Here is a 20,599-nt window from a genome sequence, read left to right as displayed (position 1 = left end):
TTATTACCGGTACTGTCACATTTTTTTGCTGATTTTAACTAATGTATATATTTTATCCCAACAGTACTGGTGACAATATGAACAGTAATAAAATAGCTACTGGATTCGTGCAATTGTATATATGGGGAACTAGCTCAGATGGTAGAGCACTCGCTTCGCATGTGAGAGGTACCGGGATCAATGCCCGGGTTCTTCAATAATGTTGGTTAAAGTTTATTTCTGGTACTGTTACATTTCTCCTGAGATTTTTAACTAATGTATATATTTTATCCCAACAGTACTGGTGACAATATGAACAGTAACAAAATAGCTACTGGATTCATGTAATTGTATAGATGGGGAACTAGCTCTGATGGTAGAGCGCTCGCTTTGCATGTGAGAGGTACCGCGATCAATGCCCGGATTCTCCAATAATTTTAGGCAAAGTTTATTTCCGGTACTGTTACATTTTTTGCTGAGATTTTTAACTAATGTATATATTTTATCGCAACAATATGGTGACGATATGAACAGTAATAAAATAGCTACTGGTTTCGTGCAATTGTATATACGGGGAACTAGCTCAAATGGTAGAGCGCTCGCTTAGCATGTGAGAGGTACCGGGATCAATGCCCGGGTTCTCCAATAATTTTGGGCAAAGTTTATTTCTGGTGCTGTTACATTTTTTGCTGAGATTTTAAGCTACTGTATATATTTTGTCGCAACAATACTGGTGACAATATGAACAGTAATAAAATAGCTACTGGTTTCGTGCAATTCTACATACGGGGAACTAGCTCAAATGGTAGAGCGCTCGCTTAGCATGTGAGAGGTACCGGGATCAATGCCCGGGTTCTCCAATAATTTTGGTCAAAGTTTATTACCGGTACTGTCACATTTGTTTGCTGATTTTAACTAATGTATATATTTTATCCCAACAGTACTGGTGACAATATGAACAGTAATAAAATAGCTACTGGATTCGTGCAATTGTATATATGGGGAACTAGCTCAGATGGTAGAGCGCTCGCTTCGCATGTGAGAGGTACCGGGATCAATGCCCGGGTTCTCCAATAATGTTGGTTAAAGTTTATTTCTGGTACTGTTACATTTTTCCTGAGATTTTTAACTAATGTATATATTTTATCCCAACAGTACTGGTGACAATATGAACAGTAACAAAATAGCTACTGGATTCATGTAATTGTATAGATGGGGAACTAGCTCAGATGGTAGAGCGCTCGCTTTGCATGTGAGAGGTACCGCGATCAATGCCCGGATTCTCCAATAATTTTAGGCAAAGTTTATTTCCGGTACTGCTACATTTTTTGCTGAGATTTTAAACTACTGTATATATTTTATCCCAACAGTACTGGTGACAATATGAACAGTCACAAAATAGCTACTGGATTCATGTAATTGTATAGATGGGGAACTAGCTCAGATGGTAGAGCACTCGCTTTGCATGTGAGAGGTACCGGGATCAATGCCCGGGGTTCTCCAATAATGTTGGTTAAAGTTTATTACCGTTACTGTCACATTTTTTTGCTGATTTTAACTAACATATATTTTATCGCAACAATACTAGTGACAATATGAACAGTAATAAAATAGCTACTGGTTTCGTGCAATTGTATATATGGGGAACTAGCTCAGATGGTAGAGCGCTCGCTTTACATGTGAGAGGTACCGGGATCAACGCCCGGGTTCTCCAATAATTTTGGGCAAAGTTTATTTCTGGTATTGTTACATATTTTTGCTGAGATTTTAAACTACTGTATATATTTTATCCCAACAATACTGGTGACAATATGAACAGTAATAAAATAGCTACTGGTTTCATGCAATTGTATATAATATGGGGAACTAGCTCAGATGGTAGAGCGCTCGCTTAGCATGTGAGAGGTACCGGGATCAATGCCCGGGTTCTCCAAAAATGTTGGTTAAAGTTTATTTCCGGTACTGCTACATTTGTTGCTGAGATTTTAAACTACTGTATATATTTTATCGCAACAATACTGGTGACAATATGAACAGTAATAAAATAGCTACTGGTTTCTTGTAATTCTACATACGGGGAACTAACTCAAATGGTAGAGCGCTCGCTTAGCATGTGAGAGGTACCGGGATCAATGCCCGGGTTCTCCAATAATTTTGGTCAAAGTTTATTACCGGTACTCTCACATATTTTTGCTGATTTTAACTAATGTATATATTTTATCCCAACAGTACTGGTGACAATATGAACAGTAACAAAATAGCTACTGGATTCATGTAATTGTATAGATGGGGAACTAGCTCAGATGGTAGAGCGCTCGCTTCGCATGTGTGAGGTACCGGGATCAATGCCCGGGTTCTCCAATAATGTTGGTTAAAGTTTATTTCTGGTACTGTTACATTTTTCCTGAGATTTTTAACTAATGTATATATTTTATCCCAACAATACTGGTGACAATATGAACAGTAATAAAATAGCTACTGGTTTCGTGCAATTGTATATATAGGGTACTAGCTCAGATGATAGAGCGCTCGCTTAGCATGTGAGAGGTACCGGGATCAATGCCCGGGTTCTCCAAAAATGTTAGTTAAAGTTTATTTCCGGTACTGCTACATTTGTTGCTGAGATTTTAAACTACTGTATATATTTTATCCCAACAATACTGGTGACAATATGAACAGTAATAAAATATCTACTGGATTCATGTAATTGTATAGATGGGGAACTAGCTCAAATGGTAGAGCGCTCGCTTAGCATGTGAGAGGTACCGGGATCAATGCCCGGGTTCTCCAATAATTTTGGTCAAAGTTTATTACCGGTACTGTCACATTTTTTTTGCTGATTTTAACTAATGTATATACTTTATCCCAACAGTACTGGTGACAATATGAACAGTCCCAAAATAGCTACTGGATTCATGTAATTGTATAGATGGGGAACTAGCTCAGATGGTAGAGCGCTCGCTTTGCATGTGAGAGGTACCGGGATCAATGCCCGGGTTCTCCAATAATGTTGGTTAAAGTTTATTACCGGTACTGTCACATTTTTTTGCTGATTTTAACTAATACATATATTTTATCGCAACAATACTAGTGACAATATGAACAGTAATAAAATAGCTACTGGTTTCGTGCAATTGTATATATGGGGAACTTGCTCAGATGGTAGAGCGCTCGCTTTGCATGTGAGAGGTACCGTGATCAATGCCCGGGTTCTCCAATAATTTTGGGCAAAGTTTATTTCTGGTACTGTTACATATTTTTGCTGAGATTTTAAACTACTGTATATATTTTATCGCAACAATACTGGTGACAATATGAACAGTAATAAAATAGCTACTGGTTTCGTGCAATTGTATATATGGGGAACTAGCTCAAATGGTAGAGCGCTCGCTTTGCATGTGAGAGGTACCGGGATCAATGCCCGGGTTCTCCAATAATGTTGGTTAAAGTTTGTTACCGGTACTGCTACATTTTTTGCTGAGATTTTAAACTACTGTATATATTTTATCGGAACAATACTGGTGACAATATGAACAGTAATAAAATAGCTACTGGTTTCCTGCAATTGTATATATGGGGAACTAGCTCAGATGGTAGAGCGCTCGCTTTGCATGTGAGAGTTACCGGGATCAATGCCCGGGTTCTCCAATAATTTTGGGCAAAGTTTATTTCTGGTACTGTTACATTTTTTGCTGAGGTTTTAAGTTAATATATATATTTTATCGCAACAATATGGTGAAAATATGAACAGTAATAAAATAGCTACTGGTTTCGTGCAATTGTATATATGGGGAACTAGCTCAGATGGTAGAGCGCTCGCTTTGCATGTGAGAGGTACCGGGATCAATGCCCGGGTTCTCCAATAATTTTGGGCAAAGTTTTTTTCTGGTACTGTTACATTTTTTGCTGAGGTTTTAAACTAATGTATATATTTTATCGCAACAATATGGTGACAATATGAACAGTAATAAAATAACTACTGGATTCGTGCAATTGTATATATGACGAACTAGCTCAGATGGTAGAGCGCTCGCTTCGCATGTGAGAGGTACCGGGATCAATGCCCGGGTTCTCCAATAATGTTGGTTAAAGTTTATTTCTGGTACTGTTACATTTTTCCTGAGATTTTTAACTAATGTATATATTTTATCCCAACAATACTGGTGACAATATGAGCAGTAATAAAATAGCTACTGGTTTCGTGCAATTGTATATATGGGGAACCAGCTCAAATGGTAGAGCGCTCGCTTTGCATGTGAGAGGTACCGGGATCAATGCCAGGATTCTCCAATAATTTTAGGCAAAGTTTATTTCCGGTACTGTTACATTTTTTGCTGAGATTTTTAACTAATGTATATATTTTATCGCAACAATATGGTGACAATATGAACAGTAATAAAATAGCTACTGGATTCGTGCAATTGTATATATGGGGAACTAGCTCAGATGGTAGAGCGCTCGCTTAGCATGTGAGAGGTACCGGGATCAATGCCCGGGTTCTCCAAAATTGTTGGTTAAAGTTTATTTCCGGTACTGCTACATTTTTTGCTGAGATTTTAAACTACTGTATATATTTTATCGCAACAATACTGGTAACAATATGAACAGTAATAAATCTACTGGTTTCTTGTAATTCTACATACGGGGAACTAGCTCAAATGGTAGAGCGCTCGCTTAGCATGAACAGTAACAAAATAGCTACTGGATTCATGTAATTGTATAGATGGGGAACTCGCTCAGATGGTAGAGCGCTCGCTTTGCATGTGAGAGGTACCGGGATCAATGCCCGGGTTCTCCAATAATTTTGGTCAAAGTTTATTACCGGTACTGTCACATTTTTTTTGCTGATTTTAACTAATGTATATATTTTATCCCAACAGTACTGGTGACAATATGAACAGTAACAAAATAGCTACTGGATTCATGTAATTGTATAGATGGGGAACTAGCTCAGATGGTAGAGCGCTCGCTTTGCATGTGAGAGGTACCGTGATCAATGCCCGGATTCTCCAATAATTTTAGGCAAAGTTTATTTCCGGTACTGTTACATTTTTTGCTGAGATTTTTAACTACTGTATATATTTTATCGCAACAATACTGGTGACAATATGAACAGTAATAAAATAGCTACTGGTTTCGTGCAATTGTATATATGGGGAACCAGCTCAGATGGTAGAGCGCTCGCTTTGCATGTGAGAGGTACCGGGATCAATGCCCGGGTTCTCCAATAATTTTGGGCAAAGTTTTTTTCTGGTACTGTTACATTTTTTGCTGAGGTTTTAAACTAATGTATATATTTTATCGCAACATTATGGTGACAATATGAACAGTAATAAAATAACTACTGGATTCGTGCAATTGTATATATGACGAACTAGCTCATATGGTAGAGCGCTCGCTTCGCATGTGAGAGGTACCGGGATCAATGCCCGGGTTCTCCAATAATGTTGGTTAAAGTTTATTTCTGGTACTGTTACATTTTTCCTGAGATTTTTAACTAATGTATATATTTTATCCCAACAATACTGGTGACAATATGAACAGTAATAAAATAGCTACTGGTTTCGTGCAATTGTATATATGGGGAACTAGCTCAAATGGTAGAGCGCTCGCTTTGCATGTGAGAGGTACCGGGATCAATGCCAGGATTCTCCAATAATTTTAGGCAAAGTTTATTTCCGGTACTGTTACATTTTTTGCTGAGATTTTTAACTAATGTATATATTTTATCGCAACAATATGGTGACAATATGAACAGTAATAAAATAGCTACTGGATTCGTGCAATTGTATATATGGCGAAATAGCTCAGATGGTAGAGCGCTCGCTTAGCATGTGAGAGGTACCGGGATCAATGCCCGGGTTCTCCAAAATTGTTGGTTAAAGTTTATTTCCGGTACTGCTACATTTTTTGCTGAGATTTTAAACTACTGTATATATTTTATCGCAACAATACTGGTAACAATATGAACAGTAATAAAATATCTACTGGTTTCTTGTAATTCTACATACGGGGAACTAGCTCAAATGGTAGAGCGCTCGCTTAGCATGAACAGTAACAAAATAGCTACTGGATTCATGTAATTGTATAGATGGGGAACTCGCTCAGATGATAGAGCGCTCGCTTTGCATGTGAGAGGTACCGGGATCAATGCCCGGGTTCTCCAATAATTTTGGTCAAAGTTTATTACCGGTACTGTCACATTTTTTTTGCTGATTTTAACTAATGTATATATTTTATCCCAACAGTACTGGTGACAATATGAACAGTAACAAAATAGCTACTGGATTCATGTAATTGTATAGATGGGGAACTAGCTCAGATGGTAGAGCGCTCGCTTTGCATGTGAGAGGTACCGTGATCAATGCCCGGATTCTCCAATAATTTTAGGCAAAGTTTATTTCCGGTACTGTTACATTTTTTGCTGAGATTTTTAACTACTGTATATATTTTATCGCAACAATACTGGTGACAATATGAACAGTAATAAAATAGCTACTGGTTTCGTGCAATTGTATATATGGGGAACCAGCTCAGATGGTAGAGCGCTCGCTTTGCATGTGAGAGGTACCGGGATCAATGCCCGGGTTCTCCAATAATTTTGGGCAAAGTTTTTTTCTGGTACTGTTACATTTTTTGCTGAGGTTTTAAACTAATGTATATATTTTATCGCAACATTATGGTGACAATATGAACAGTAATAAAATAACTACTGGATTCGTGCAATTGTATATATGACGAACTAGCTCATATGGTAGAGCGCTCGCTTCGCATGTGAGAGGTACCGGGATCAATGCCCGGGTTCTCCAATAATGTTGGTTAAAGTTTATTTCTGGTACTGTTACATTTTTCCTGAGATTTTTAACTAATGTATATATTTTATCCCAACAATACTGGTGACAATATGAACAGTAATAAAATAGCTACTGGTTTCGTGCAATTGTATATATGGGGAACTAGCTCAAATGGTAGAGCGCTCGCTTTGCATGTGAGAGGTACCGGGATCAATGCCAGGATTCTCCAATAATTTTAGGCAAAGTTTATTTCCGGTACTGTTACATTTTTTGCTGAGATTTTTAACTAATGTATATATTTTATCGCAACAATATGGTGACAATATGAACAGTAATAAAATAGCTACTGGATTCGTGCAATTGTATATATGGCGAAATAGCTCAGATGGTAGAGCGCTCGCTTAGCATGTGAGAGGTACCGGGATCAATGCCCGGGTTCTCCAAAATTGTTGGTTAAAGTTTATTTCCGGTACTGCTACATTTTTTGCTGAGATTTTAAACTACTGTATATATTTTATCGCAACAATACTGGTAACAATATGAACAGTAATAAAATATCTACTGGTTTCTTGTAATTCTACATACGGGGAACTAGCTCAAATGGTAGAGCGCTCGCTTAGCATGAACAGTAACAAAATAGCTACTGGATTCATGTAATTGTATAGATGGGGAACTCGCTCAGATGGTAGAGCGCTCGCTTTGCATGTGAGAGGTACCGGGATCAATGCCCGGGTTCTCCAATAATTTTGGTCAAAGTTTATTACCGGTACTGTCACATTTTTTTTGCTGATTTTAACTAATGTATATATTTTATCCCAACAGTACTGGTGACAATATGAACAGTAACAAAATAGCTACTGGATTCATGTAATTGTATAGATGGGGAACTAGCTCAGATGGTAGAGCGCTCGCTTTGCATGTGAGAGGTACCGTCATCAATGCCCGGATTCTCCAATAATTTTAGGCAAAGTTTATTTCCGGTACTGTTACATTTTTTGCTGAGATTTTTAACTAATGTATATATTTTATCGCAACAATATGGTGACAATATGAACAGTAATAAATTAGCTACTGGATTCGTGCAATTGTATATATGGGGAACTAGCTCAGATGGTAGAGCGCTCGCTTAGCATGTGAGAGGTACCGCGATCAATGCCCGGGTTCTCCAATAATGTTGGTTAAAGTTTATTTCTGGTACTGTTACATTTTTCCTGAGATTTTTAACTAATGTATATATTTTATCCCAACAATACTGGTGACAATATGAACAGTAATAAAATAGCTACTGGTTTCGTGCAATTGTATATATGGGGAACTAGCTGAGATGGTAGAGCGCTCGCTTAGCATGTGAGAGGTACCGGGATCAATGCCCGGGTTCTCCAAAAATGTTAGTTAAAGTTTATTTCCGGTACTGCTACATTTTTTGCTGAGATTTTAAACTACTGTATATATTTTATCGCAACAATACTGGTGACAATATGAACAGTAATAAAATAGCTACTGGTTTCGTGCAATTGTATATATGGGGAACTAGCTCAGATGGTAGAGCGCTCGCTTTGCTTGTGAGAGGTACCGGGATCAATGCCCGGGTTCTCCAATAAATTTGGGCAAAGTTTATTTCTGGTACTGTTACATTTTTTGCTGAGGTTTTAAACTAATATATATATTTTATCGCAACAATATGGTGACAATATGAACAGTAATAAAATAGCTACTGGTTTCGTGCAATTGTATATATGGGGAACTAGCTCAGATGGTAGAGCGCTCGCTTAGCATGTGAGAGGTACCGGGATCAATGCCCGGGTTCTCCAATAATTTTGGGCAAAGTTAATTTCTGGTACTGTTACATATTTTTGCTAAGATTTTAAACTACTGTATATATTTTATCCCAACAATACTGGTGACAATATGAACAGTAATAAAATAGCTACTGGTTTCGTGCAATTGCATATATGGGGAACTAGCTCAGATGGTAGAGCGCTCGCTTAGCATGTGAGAGGTACCGTGATCAATGCCCGGGTTCTCCAAAAATGTTGGTTAAAGTTTATTTCCGGTACTGCTACATTTGTTGCTGAGATTTTAAACAACTGTATATATTTTATCCCAACAATACTGGTGACAATATGAACAGTAATAAAATATCTAATGGTTTCTTGTAATTCTACATACGGGGAACTAGCTCAAATGGTAGAGCGCTCGCTTAGCATGAAAAGTAACAAAATAGCTACTGGATTCATGTAATTGTATAGATGGGGAACTAGCTCAGATGGTAGAGCGCTCGCTTTGCATGTGAGAGGTACCGGGATCAATGCCCGGGTTCTCCAATAATTTTGGTCAAAGTTTATTACCGGTACTGTCACATTTTTTTTGCTGATTTTAACTAATGTATATATTTTATCCCAACAGTACTGGTGACAATATGAACAGTAATAAAATAACTACTGGATTCGTGCAATTGTATATATGGCGAAATAGCTCAGATGGTAGAGCGCTCGCTTCGCATGTGAGAGGTACCGGGATCAATGCCCGGGTTCTCCAATAATGTTGGTTAATGTTTATTTCTGGTACTGTTACATTTTTCCTGAGATTTTTAACTAATGTATATATTTTATCCCAACAATACTGGTGACAATATGAACAGTAATAAAATAGCTACTGGTTTCGTGCAATTGTATATATGGGGAACTAGCTCAGATGGTAGAGCGCTCGCTTTGCATGTGAGAGGTACCGGGATCAATGCCCGGGTTCTCCAAAAATGTTAGTTAAAGTTTATTTCCGGTACTGCTACATTTGTTGCTGAGATTTTAAACTATTGTATATATTTTATCGCAACAATACTGGTGAAAATATGAACAGTAATAAAATAGCTACTGGTTTCGTGCAATTGTATATATGGGGAACTAGCTCAGATGGTAGAGCGCTCGCTTTGCATGTGAGAGGTACCGGGATCAATGCCCGGGTTCTCCAATAATGTTGGTTAAAGTTTGTACCGGTACTGTCACATTTTTTTGCTTATTTTAACTAATGTATATATTTTTTATCCCAACAATTTGGTGACAATATGAATAGTAATAAAATAGCTACTGGTTTCGTGCAATTGTATATATGGGGAACTAGCTCAGATGGTGGAGCGCTCGCTTTGCATGTGAGAGGTACCGGGATCAATGCCCGGGTTCTCCAATAATTTTGGGCAACGTTTATTTCTGGTACTGTTACATATTTTTGCTGAGATTTTAAACTACTGTATATATTTTATCCCAACAATACTGGTGACAATATGAACAGTAATAAAATAGCTACTGGTTTCGTGCAATTGTATATAATATGGGGAACTAGCTCAGATGGTAGAGCGCTCGCTTAGCATTTGAGAGGTACCGGGATCAATGTCCGGGTTCTCCAAAAATGTTGGTTAAAGTTTATTTCCGGTACTGCTACATTTTTTGCTGAGATTTTAAACTACTGTATATATTTTATCGCAACAATACTGGTGACAATATGAACAGTAATAAAATAGCTACTGGTTTCGTGCAATTGTATATATGGGGAACTAGCTCAGATGGTAGAGCGCTCGCTTTGCATGTGAGAGGTACCGGGATCAATGCCCGGGTTCTCCAATAATTTTGGGCAAAGTTTATTTCTGGTACTGTTACATTTTTTGCTGAGATTTTTAACTAATGTATATATTTTATCGCAACAATACTTGTGACAATATGAACAGTAATAAAATAGCTACTGGTTTCGTGCAATTGTATATATGGGGAACTAGCTCAGATGGTGGAGCGCTCGCTTTGCATGTGAGAGGTACCGGGATCAATGCCCGGGTTCTCCAATAATTTTGGGCAAAGTTTATTTCTGGTACTGTTACATATTTTTGCTGAGATTTTAAACTACTGTATATATTTTATCCCAACAATACTGGTGACAATATGAACAGTAATAAAATAGCTACTGGTTTCGTGCAATTGTATATAATATGGGGAACTAGCTCAGATGGTAGAGCGCTCGCTTATCATGTGAGAGGTACCGGGATCAATGCCCGGGTTCTCCAAAAATGTTGGTTAAAGTTTATTTCCGGTACTTCTACATTTGTTGCTGAGATTTTAAACTACTGTATATATTTTATCGCAACAATACTGGTAACAATATCAACAGTAATAAAATATCTACTGGTTTCTTGTAATTCTACATATGGGGAACTAGCTCAAATGGTAGAGCGCTCGCTTAGCATGTGAGAGGTACCGGGATCAATGTCCGGGTTCTCCAATAATGTTGGTTAAAGTTTGTTACCGGTGCTGTCACATTTTTTCCTGAGATTTTAAACTAATGTATACATTTTATCGCAACAATACTGGTGACAATATGAACAGTAATAAAATAGCTACTGGATTCGTGTGATTGTATAGATGGGGAACTAGCTCAGATGGTAGAACGCTCGCTTTGCATGTGAGAGGTACCGGGATCAATGCCCGGGTTCTCCAAAAATGTTGGTTAAAGTTTATTTCCGGTACTGTTACGTTTTTTCCTGAGATTTTAAACTAATGTATACATTTTATCGCAAAAATACTGTACTGATGACAATATGAACAGTAATAAAATAGCTACTGGATTCGTGTGATTGTAGAGATGGGGAACTAGCTCAGATGGTAGAGCGCTCGCTTTGCATGTGAGAGGTACCGGGATCAATGCCCGGGTTCTCCAATAATTTTGGTTAAAGTTTATTTCCGGTACTGTTACATTTTTTCCTGATATTTTAAATTAATCTATATATTTTATCGCAACAATACTGGTGAAAATATGAACATTAATAAAATAGCTACTGGTTTCGAGATATTGTATATATGGGTAACTAACTCAGATTGTAGAGCGCTCGCTTAGCATGTGAGAGGTACCGGGATCAATGCCCGGGTTCTCCAATAATGTTGGTTAAAGTTTGTTTCCGGTACTGTCACATTTGTTTGCTTATTTTAACTAATGTATATATTTTATTGCAACAATACTGGTGACAATATGAACAGTAACAAAATAGCTACTGGTTTCGTGCAATTGTATATATGTGGAACTAGCTTAGATGGTAGAGCGCTCGCTTTGCATGTGAGAGGTACCGGGATCAATGCCCGGGTTCTCCAATAATGTTGGTTAAAGTTTATTACCGGTACTGTCACATTTTTTTGCTGATTTTAACTAATATATATATTTTATCGCAACAATACTAGTGACAATATGAACAGTAATAAAATAGCTACTGGATTCGTGTAATTGAATAGATGGGGAACTAGCTCAGATGGTAGAGCGCTCGCTTTGCATGTGAGAGGTACCGGGATCAATGCCCGGGTTCTCCAATAATTTTGGGCAAAGTTTATTTCTGGTACTGTTACATATTTTTGCTGAGATTTTAAACTACTGTATATATTTTATCCCAACAATACTGGTGACAATATGAACAGTAATAAAATAGCTACTGGTTTCGTGCAATTGTATATAATATGGGGAACTAGCTCAGATGGTAGAGCGCTCGCTTAGCATTTGAAAGGTACCGGGATCAATGTCCGGGTTCTCCAAAAATGTTGGTTAAAGTTTATTTCCGATACTGCTACATTTTTTGCTGAGATTTTAAACTACTGTATATATTTTATCGCAACAATACTGGTGACAATATGAACAGTAATAAAATAGCTACTGGTTTCGTGCAATTGTATATATGGGGAACTAGCTCAGATGGTAGAGCGCTCGCTTTGCATGTGAGAGGTACCGGGATCAATGCCCGGGTTCTCCAATAATTTTGGGCAAAGTTTATTTCTGGTACTGTTACATTTTTTGCTGAGATTTTTAACTAATGTATATATTTTATCGCAACAATACTGGTGACAATATGAACAGTAATAAAATAGCTACTGGTTTCGTGCAATTGTATATATGGGGACTAGCTCAGATGGTGGAGCGCTCGCTTTGCATGTGAGAGGTACCGGGATCAATGCCCGGGTTCTCCAATAATTTTGGGCAAAGTTTATTTCTGGTACTGTTACATATTTTTTCTGAGATTTTAAACTACTGTATATATTTTATCCCAACAATACTGGTGACAATATGAACAGTAATAAAATAGCTACTGGTTTCGTGCAATTGTATATAATATGGGGAACTAGCTCAGATGGTAGAGCGCTCGCTTATCATGTGAGAGGTACCGAGATCAATGCCCGGGTTCTCCAAAAATGTTGGTTAAAGTTTATTTCCGGTACTTCTACATTTGTTGCTGAGATTTTAAACTACTGTATATATTTTATCGCAACAATACTGGTAACAATATGAACAGTAATAAAATATCTACTGGTTTCTTGTAATTCTACATACGGGGAACTAGCTCAAATGGTAGAGCGCTCGCTTAGCATGTGAGAGGTACCGGGATCAATGGCCGGGTTCTCCAATAATGTTGGTTAAAGTTTGTTACCGGTGCTGTCACATTTTTTCCTGAGATTTTAAACTAATGTATACATTTTATCGCAACAATACTGGTGACAATATGAACAGTAATAAAATAGCTACTGGATTCGTGTGATTGTATAGATGGGGAACTAGCTCAGATGGTAGAACGCTCGCTTTGCATGTGAGAGGTACCGGGATCAATGCCCGGGTTCTCCAAAAATGTTGGTTAAAGTTTATTTCCGGTACTGTTACATTTTTCCTGAGATTTTAAACTAATGTATACATTTTATCGCAACAATACTGTACTGATGACAATATGAACAGTAATAAAATAGCTACTGGATTCGTGTGATTGTATAGATGGGGAACTAGCTCAGATGGTAGAGCGCTCGCTTTGCATGTGAGAGGTACCGGGATCAATGCCCGGGTTCTCCAATAATTTTGGTTAAAGTTTATTTCCGGTACTGCTACGTTTTTTGCTGAGATTTTAAACTACTGTATATATTTTATCGCAACAATACTGGTGACAATATGAACAGTAATAAAATAGCTACTGGTTTCGTGCAATTGTATATATGGGGAACTAGCTCAGATGGTAGAGCGCTCGCTTTGCATGTGAGAGGTACCGGGATCAATGCCCGGGTTCTCCAATAATTTTGGGCAAAGTTTATTTCTGGTACTGTTACATTTTTTGCTGAGATTTTTAACTAATCTATATATTTTATCGCAACAATACTGGTGAAAATATGAACATTAATAAAATAGCTACTGGTTTCGAGATATTGTATATATGGGGAACTAGCACAGATTGTAGAGCGCTCGCTTAGCATGTGAGAGGTACCGGGATCAATGCCCGGGTTCTCCAATAATGTTGGTTAAAGTTTGTTACCGGTACTGTAACATTTGTTTGCTTATTTTAACTAATGTATATATTTTATTGCAAAAATACTGGTGACAATTTGAACAGTAATAAAATAGCTACTGGATTCGTGCAATTGCATATATGGGGAACTAGCTCAGATGGTAGAGCGCTCGCTTAGCATGTGAGAGGTACCGGGATCAATGCCCGGGTTCTCCAATAATTTTGGTCAAAGTTTATTACCGGTACTGTCACATTTTTTGCTGATTTTAACTAATGTATATATTTTATCGCAACAATACTGGTGACAATATGAACAGTAACAAAATAGCTACTGGTTTCGTGCAATTGTATATATGTGGAACTAGCTTAGATGGTAGAGCGCTCGCTTTGCATGTGAGAGGTACCGGGATCAATGCCCGGGTTCTCCAATAATGTTGGTTAAAGTTTATTACCGGTACTGTCACATTTTTTTGCTGATTTTAACTAATATATATATTTTATCGCAACAATACTAGTGACAATATGAACAGTAATAAAATAGCTACTGGATTCGTGTAATTGAATAGATGGGGAACTAGCTCAGATGGTAGAGCGCTCGCTTTGCATGTGAGAGGTACCGGGATCAATGCCCGGGTTCTCCAATAATTTTGGGAAAAGTTTATTTCTGGTACTGTTACATTTTTTTGCTGAGATTTTAAACTACTGTATATATTTTATCCCAACAATACTGGTGACAATATGAACAGTAATAAAATAGCTACTGGTTTCGTGCAATTGTATATATGGGGAACTAGCTCAGATGGTAGAACGCTCGGTTAGCATGTGAGAGGTACTGGGATCAATGCCCGGGTTATCCAATAATTTTGGTTAAAGTTTATTTCCGGTACTGTTACATTTTTAGTCGCGTGGACGCGACTCTATAGTTCACTATGTCGGTCGGTTGGTCTGTCTGTCTGTCTGTCTGTCTGTCTGTCGGTCCGGTATCACTATGCGTTTTATCGCTTTCTGACCTTATTTTGATATCAGTTTAATCTAGCTAAGTCAATATTTCACAGAATATTCCTTATGGCCAGGAATCGACGTGGTTATGTTTTCACGGTGCGCAATAAAAAATTACGCGGTCTACGCACGATTTAACGAAATCACGTTTGTAATCATATCTTCACAACCATGAATCACAATTAAATAAAATTTGGTACTCATACATTTCAGGGCATAAATCATCATATGGCAATACAATTACGTGCGTAGCGCATGTAACGCATGCGTACGCGCGCTCAAAATTTTCAAAATTTATTTTCGATGAAATAAGAGTACGTTTCAGGCAATTTTAAGCGTTTACAAAATTGCCATGAGTGCGCAGATTTTTGCGCGCGCAATGCGCGTTAAATGTTATTGCGCACTCTTTTTGCCCGATTTCTGTTTTCTTGACTTACTTTTCAACTCGAAATTACGTTATACGAGCACGTCAAAAGTGACAGGCTACGCACGTGTAAATTAAAAAAATATAAATGTTTTTAAACATTTCAACATTTTTAAACATGTTCAGTAATTTCGGTCAGTATAGTTCACTATGTCGGTCGGTCGGTCTGTCTGTCGGTCTGTCTGTCGGTCCGGTATCACTATGCATTGTAGCACGCGACTTAATGGCTGTTGGCCTTGTTTCCTGAGATTTTAAACTAATGTATATATTTTATCGCAACAATACTGGTGACAATATGAACAGTAATAAAATATCTACTGGTTTCTTTTAATTCTACATACGGGGAACTAGCTCAAATGGTAGAGCGCTCGCTTTGCATGTGAGAGGTACCGGGATCAATGGCCGGGTTCTCCAATAATTTTGGTCAAAGTTTATTACCAGTACTGTCACATTTTTTTGCTGATTTTAACTAATATATATATTTTATCGCAACAATACTGGTGACAATATGAACAGTAATAAAATAGCTACTGGATTCGTGTAATTGTATATATGGAGAACTAGCTCAAATGGTAGAGCGCTCGTTTTGCATGTGAGAGGTGCCGGGATCAATGCCCGGGTTCTCCAATAATGTTGGTTAAAGTTTATTTCCGGTACTGTTACATTTTTTCCTGAGATTTTAAACTAATGTATATATTTTATCGCAACAATACTGGTGACAATATGAACAGTAATAAAATAGCTACTGATTCAATTCAATTCAATCAATCAGATTTATATAGCGCCAGTATCCATAATAATGTTCAAAGGCGCTTGACAAAGTTAAGCAGGGAATGCCTCTGTGTAAAAATGGGTTTTTAGTCGTGGTTTAAAAGTGTTGATGTTTTCAGATGTCTTTATGTCGATTGGCAGTTTATTCCACAAAATGGGTGCTGCACAGGAAAATGCACGATGGCTCTATGTCTGAAGTTTCCATTTAGGAACATGAAGGAGAAGTTTATTAGATGAACGCAGTGAACGAGACGAAGTGTAAAGATCAGCAATATACTGAGGTGCAAGTCCATTTAGAGCTTTGTATGTAATGAGAAGCAGTTTGAATTTAATACGGAATTGAACGGGCAGCCAATGCAAGTTCCGAAGTACTGGTGTGATGTGTTCATGTTTTCTAGTACGAGTGATGATTCTGGCAGCAGTGTTCAGTGTACTGGTTTCGTGCAATTGTATATATGGGGAACTAGCTCAGATGGTAGAGCGCTCGCTTTGCATGTGAGAGGTACCGGGATCAATGCCCGGGTTCTACAATAATTTTGGGCAAAGTTTATTTCTGGTACTGTTACATTTTTTGCTGAGATTTTAAGCTACTGTATATATTTTATCGCAACAATACTGGTGACAATATGAACAGTAATAAAATAGCTACTGGTTTCGTGCAATTCTACATACGGGGAACTAGCTCAAATGGTAGAGCGCTCGCTTAGCATGTGAGAGGTACCGGGATCAATGCCCGGGTTCTCCAATAATGTTGGTTAAAGTTTATTTCTGGTACTGTTACATTTTTTCCTGAGATTTTTAACTAATGTATATATTTTATCCCAACAATACTGGTAACAATATGAACAGTAATAAAATAGCTACTGGTTTCGTGCAATTGTATATATGGGGAACTAGCTCAGATGGTAGAGCGCTCGCTTAGCATGTGAGAGGTACCAGGATCAATGCCCGGGTTCTCCAAAAATGTTAGTTAAAGTTTATTTCCGGTACTGCTACATTTGTTGCTGAGATTTTAAACTACTGTATATATTTTATCCCAACAATACTGGTGACAATATGAACAGTAATAAAATATCTACTGGTTTCTTGTAATTCTACATACGGGGAACTAGCTCAAATGGTAGAGCGCTCGCTTAGCATGTGAGAGGTGCCGGGATCAATGCCCGGGTTCTCCAATAATTTTGGGCAAAGTTTATTTCTGGTACTGTTACATATTTTTGCTGAGATTTTAAACTACTGTATATATTTTATCCCAACAATACTGGTGACAATATGAACAGTAATAAAATAGCTACTGGTTTCGTGCAATTGTATATATGGGGAACTAGCTCAGATGGTAGAGCGCTCGCTTTGCATGTGAGAGGTACCGGGATCAATGCCCGGGTTCTCCAATAATGTTGGTTAAAGTTTATTACCGGTACTGTCACATTTTTTTGCTGATTTTAACTAATGTATATATTTTATCCCAACAGTACTGGTGACAATATGAACAGTCACAAAATAGCTACTGGATTCATGTAATTGTATAGATGGGGAACTAGCTCAGATGGTAGAGCGCTCGCATTGCATGTGAGAGGTACCGGGATCAATGCCCGGGTTCTCCAATAATGTTGGTTAAAGTTTATTACCGGTACTGTCACATTTTTTTGCTGATTTTAACTAATATATATATTTTATCGCAACAGTACTAGTGACAATATGAACAGTAATAAAATAGCTACTGGTTTCGTGCAATTGTATATATGGGGAACTAGCTCAGATGGTAAAGCGCTCGCTTTGCATGTGAGAGGTACCGGGATCAATGCCCGGGTTCTCTAATAATTTTGGGCAAAGTTTATTTCTGGTACTGTTACATATTTTTGCTGAGATTTTAAACTACTGTATATATTTTATCCCAACAGTACTGGTGACAATATGAACAGTCACAAAATAGCTACTGGATTCATGTAATTGTATAGATGGGGAACTAGCTCAGATGGTAGAGCGCTCGCATTGCATGTGAGAGGTACCGGGATCAATGCCCGGGTTCTCCAAAAATGTTGGTTAAAGTTTATTTCCGGTACTGCTACATTTGTTGCTGAGATTTTAAACTACTGTATATATTTTATCCCAACAATACTGGTGACAATATGAACAGTAATAAAATATCTACTGGTTTCGTGCAATTGTATATATGGGGAACTAGCTCAGATGGTAGAGCGCTCGCTTTGCATGTGAGAGGTACCGGGATCAATGCCCGGGTTCTCCAATAATGTTGGTTAAAGTTTATTACCGGTAATGTCATATTTTTTTGCTGATTTTAACTTATATATATTTTATCCCAACAGTACTGGTGACAATATGAACAGTAACAAAATAGCTACTGGATTCGTGTAATTGTATAGATGGGGAACTAGCTCAGATGGTAGAGCGCTCGCTTTGCATGTGAGAGTTACCGGGATCAATGCCCGGGTTCTCCAATAATTTTAGGCAAAGTTTATTTCCGGTACTGTTACATTTTTTGCTGATGAGATTTTTAACTAATGTATATATTTTATCGCAACAATATGGTGACAATATGAACAGTAATAAAATAGCTACTGGATTCGTGTAATTGTATAGATGGGGAACTAGCTCAGATGGTAGAGCGCTTGCTTAGCATGTGAGAGGTACCGGGATCAATGCCCGGGTTCTCCAAAATTGTTGGTTAAAGTTTATTTCCGGTACTGTTACATTTTTTCCTGAGATTTTTAACTAATGTATATATTTTATCCCAACAATACTGGTGACAATATGAACAGTAATAAAATAGCTACTGGTTTCGTGCAATTGTATATATGGGGAACTAGCTCAGATGGTAGAGCGCTCGCTTAGCATGTGAGAGGTACCGGGATCAATGTCCGGGTTCTCCAATAATGTTGGTTAAAGTTTATTTCCGGTACTGCTACATTTGTTGCTGAGATTTTAAACTACTGTATATATTTTATCCCAACAATACTGGTGACAATATGAACAGTAATAAAATATCTACTGGTTTCTTGTAATTCTACATACGGGGAACTAGCTCAAATGGTAGAGCGCTCGCTTAGCATGAACAGTAACAAAATAGCTACTGGATTCATGTAATTGTATAGATGGGGAACTAGCTCAGATGGTAGAGCGCTCGCTATGCATGTGAGAGGTACCGGGATCAGTGCCCGGGTTCTCCAATAATTTTGGGCAAAGTTTATTTCTGGTACTGTTACATATTTTTGCTGAGATTTTAAACTACTGTATATATTTTATCCCAACAATACTGGTGACAATATGAACAGTAATAAAATAGCTACTGGTTTCGTGCAATTGTATATATGGGGAACTAGCTCAGATGGTAGAGCGCTCGCTTTGCATGTGAGAGGTACCGGGATCAATGCCCGGGTTCTCCAATAATGTTGGGCAAAGTTTATTTCTGGTATGGTAACTTATTTTTGCTGAGATTTTAAACTACTGTATATATTTTATCCCAACAATACTGGTGACAATATGAACAGTAATAAAATAGCTACTGGTTTCGTGCAATTGTATAGATGGGGAACTAGCTCAGATGGTAGAGCGCTTGCTTTGCATGTGAGAGGTACCGGGATCAATGCCCGGGTTCTCCAATAATGTTGGTTAAAGTTTATTACCGGTACTGTCACATTTTTTTGCTGATTTTAACTAATATATATATTTTATCGCAACAATACTAGTGACAATATGAACAGTAATAAAATAGCTACTGGTTTCGTGCAATTGTATATATGGGGAACTAGCTCAGATGGTAGAGCGCTCGCTTTGCATGTGAGAGGTACCGGGATCAATGCCCGGGTTCTCCAATAATTTTGGGCAAAGTTTATTTCTGGTACTGTTACATATTTTTGCTGAGATTTTAAACTACTGTATATATTTTATCCCAACAATACTGGTGACAATATGAACAGTAATAAAATAGCTACTGGATTCGTGCAATTGTATATATGGGGAACTAGCTCAGATGGTAGAGCGCTCGCTTAGCATGTGAGAGGTACCGGGATCAATGCCCGGGTTCTCCAAAAATGTTGGTTAAAGTTTATTTCCGGTACTGCTACATTTGTTGCTGAGATTTTAAACTACTGTATATATTTTATCCCAACAATACTGGTGACAATATGAACAGTAATAAAATAGCTACTGTTTTCGTGCAATTGTATATATGGGGAACTAGCTCAGATGGTAGAGCGCTCGCTTTGCATGTGAGAGGTACCGGGATCAATGCCCGTGTTCTCCAATAATGTTGGTTAAAGTTTATTACCGGTAATGTCACATTTTTTTGCTGATTTTAACTAATGTATATATTTTATCCCAACAGTACTG

The 20,599-nt window shown here is 37.7% G+C and overlaps 1 protein-coding gene and 22 non-coding genes across 23 annotated transcripts in view; all 23 read left to right on the top strand.

Moving 5' to 3' along the window:
• Positions 1-20,599, top strand: part of LOC144837882 (2,3-bisphosphoglycerate-independent phosphoglycerate mutase-like) — a 119,245-nt gene that overhangs the window by 82,363 nt on the left and 16,283 nt on the right. The gene's annotated exons all lie outside the window — the stretch shown is intronic.
• Positions 980-1,052, top strand: Trnaa-cgc (transfer RNA alanine (anticodon CGC)). Its single transcript has one exon. It is a non-coding gene; the product is annotated as a tRNA-Ala (tRNA).
• Trnaa-agc (transfer RNA alanine (anticodon AGC)) lies at positions 1,840-1,912 on the top strand. Its single transcript has one exon. It is a non-coding gene; the product is annotated as a tRNA-Ala (tRNA).
• Trnaa-ugc (transfer RNA alanine (anticodon UGC)) lies at positions 2,911-2,983 on the top strand. Its single transcript has one exon. It is a non-coding gene; the product is annotated as a tRNA-Ala (tRNA).
• On the top strand, positions 3,769-3,841 carry Trnaa-ugc (transfer RNA alanine (anticodon UGC)). The gene has a single exon. It is a non-coding gene; the product is annotated as a tRNA-Ala (tRNA).
• Trnaa-agc (transfer RNA alanine (anticodon AGC)) lies at positions 4,411-4,483 on the top strand. The gene has a single exon. It is a non-coding gene; the product is annotated as a tRNA-Ala (tRNA).
• Trnaa-agc (transfer RNA alanine (anticodon AGC)) lies at positions 8,512-8,584 on the top strand. The gene has a single exon. It is a non-coding gene; the product is annotated as a tRNA-Ala (tRNA).
• Trnaa-ugc (transfer RNA alanine (anticodon UGC)) lies at positions 9,025-9,097 on the top strand. The gene has a single exon. It is a non-coding gene; the product is annotated as a tRNA-Ala (tRNA).
• Positions 9,453-9,525, top strand: Trnaa-ugc (transfer RNA alanine (anticodon UGC)). The gene has a single exon. It is a non-coding gene; the product is annotated as a tRNA-Ala (tRNA).
• Trnaa-ugc (transfer RNA alanine (anticodon UGC)) lies at positions 9,668-9,740 on the top strand. The gene has a single exon. It is a non-coding gene; the product is annotated as a tRNA-Ala (tRNA).
• Trnaa-ugc (transfer RNA alanine (anticodon UGC)) lies at positions 10,315-10,387 on the top strand. The gene has a single exon. It is a non-coding gene; the product is annotated as a tRNA-Ala (tRNA).
• On the top strand, positions 11,399-11,471 carry Trnaa-ugc (transfer RNA alanine (anticodon UGC)). The gene has a single exon. It is a non-coding gene; the product is annotated as a tRNA-Ala (tRNA).
• Positions 12,040-12,112, top strand: Trnaa-ugc (transfer RNA alanine (anticodon UGC)). Its single transcript has one exon. It is a non-coding gene; the product is annotated as a tRNA-Ala (tRNA).
• Trnaa-ugc (transfer RNA alanine (anticodon UGC)) lies at positions 12,474-12,546 on the top strand. Its single transcript has one exon. It is a non-coding gene; the product is annotated as a tRNA-Ala (tRNA).
• Trnaa-ugc (transfer RNA alanine (anticodon UGC)) lies at positions 13,556-13,628 on the top strand. Its single transcript has one exon. It is a non-coding gene; the product is annotated as a tRNA-Ala (tRNA).
• On the top strand, positions 13,771-13,843 carry Trnaa-ugc (transfer RNA alanine (anticodon UGC)). Its single transcript has one exon. It is a non-coding gene; the product is annotated as a tRNA-Ala (tRNA).
• Trnaa-agc (transfer RNA alanine (anticodon AGC)) lies at positions 14,199-14,271 on the top strand. Its single transcript has one exon. It is a non-coding gene; the product is annotated as a tRNA-Ala (tRNA).
• Trnaa-ugc (transfer RNA alanine (anticodon UGC)) lies at positions 14,624-14,696 on the top strand. Its single transcript has one exon. It is a non-coding gene; the product is annotated as a tRNA-Ala (tRNA).
• On the top strand, positions 17,568-17,640 carry Trnaa-ugc (transfer RNA alanine (anticodon UGC)). Its single transcript has one exon. It is a non-coding gene; the product is annotated as a tRNA-Ala (tRNA).
• Trnaa-ugc (transfer RNA alanine (anticodon UGC)) lies at positions 18,425-18,497 on the top strand. Its single transcript has one exon. It is a non-coding gene; the product is annotated as a tRNA-Ala (tRNA).
• On the top strand, positions 19,581-19,653 carry Trnaa-ugc (transfer RNA alanine (anticodon UGC)). Its single transcript has one exon. It is a non-coding gene; the product is annotated as a tRNA-Ala (tRNA).
• Positions 20,010-20,082, top strand: Trnaa-ugc (transfer RNA alanine (anticodon UGC)). The gene has a single exon. It is a non-coding gene; the product is annotated as a tRNA-Ala (tRNA).
• Trnaa-agc (transfer RNA alanine (anticodon AGC)) lies at positions 20,226-20,298 on the top strand. Its single transcript has one exon. It is a non-coding gene; the product is annotated as a tRNA-Ala (tRNA).

This window comes from Antedon bifida, chromosome 3 (genome assembly GCF_963402885.1).
Source record: "Antedon bifida chromosome 3, ecAntBifi1.1, whole genome shotgun sequence".
Classification (NCBI taxonomy): Eukaryota; Metazoa; Echinodermata; class Crinoidea; order Comatulida; family Antedonidae; genus Antedon; species Antedon bifida.
Note: the sequence above shows the minus strand (reverse complement) of the source record. Positions and strands in the feature narration are given on the sequence as shown.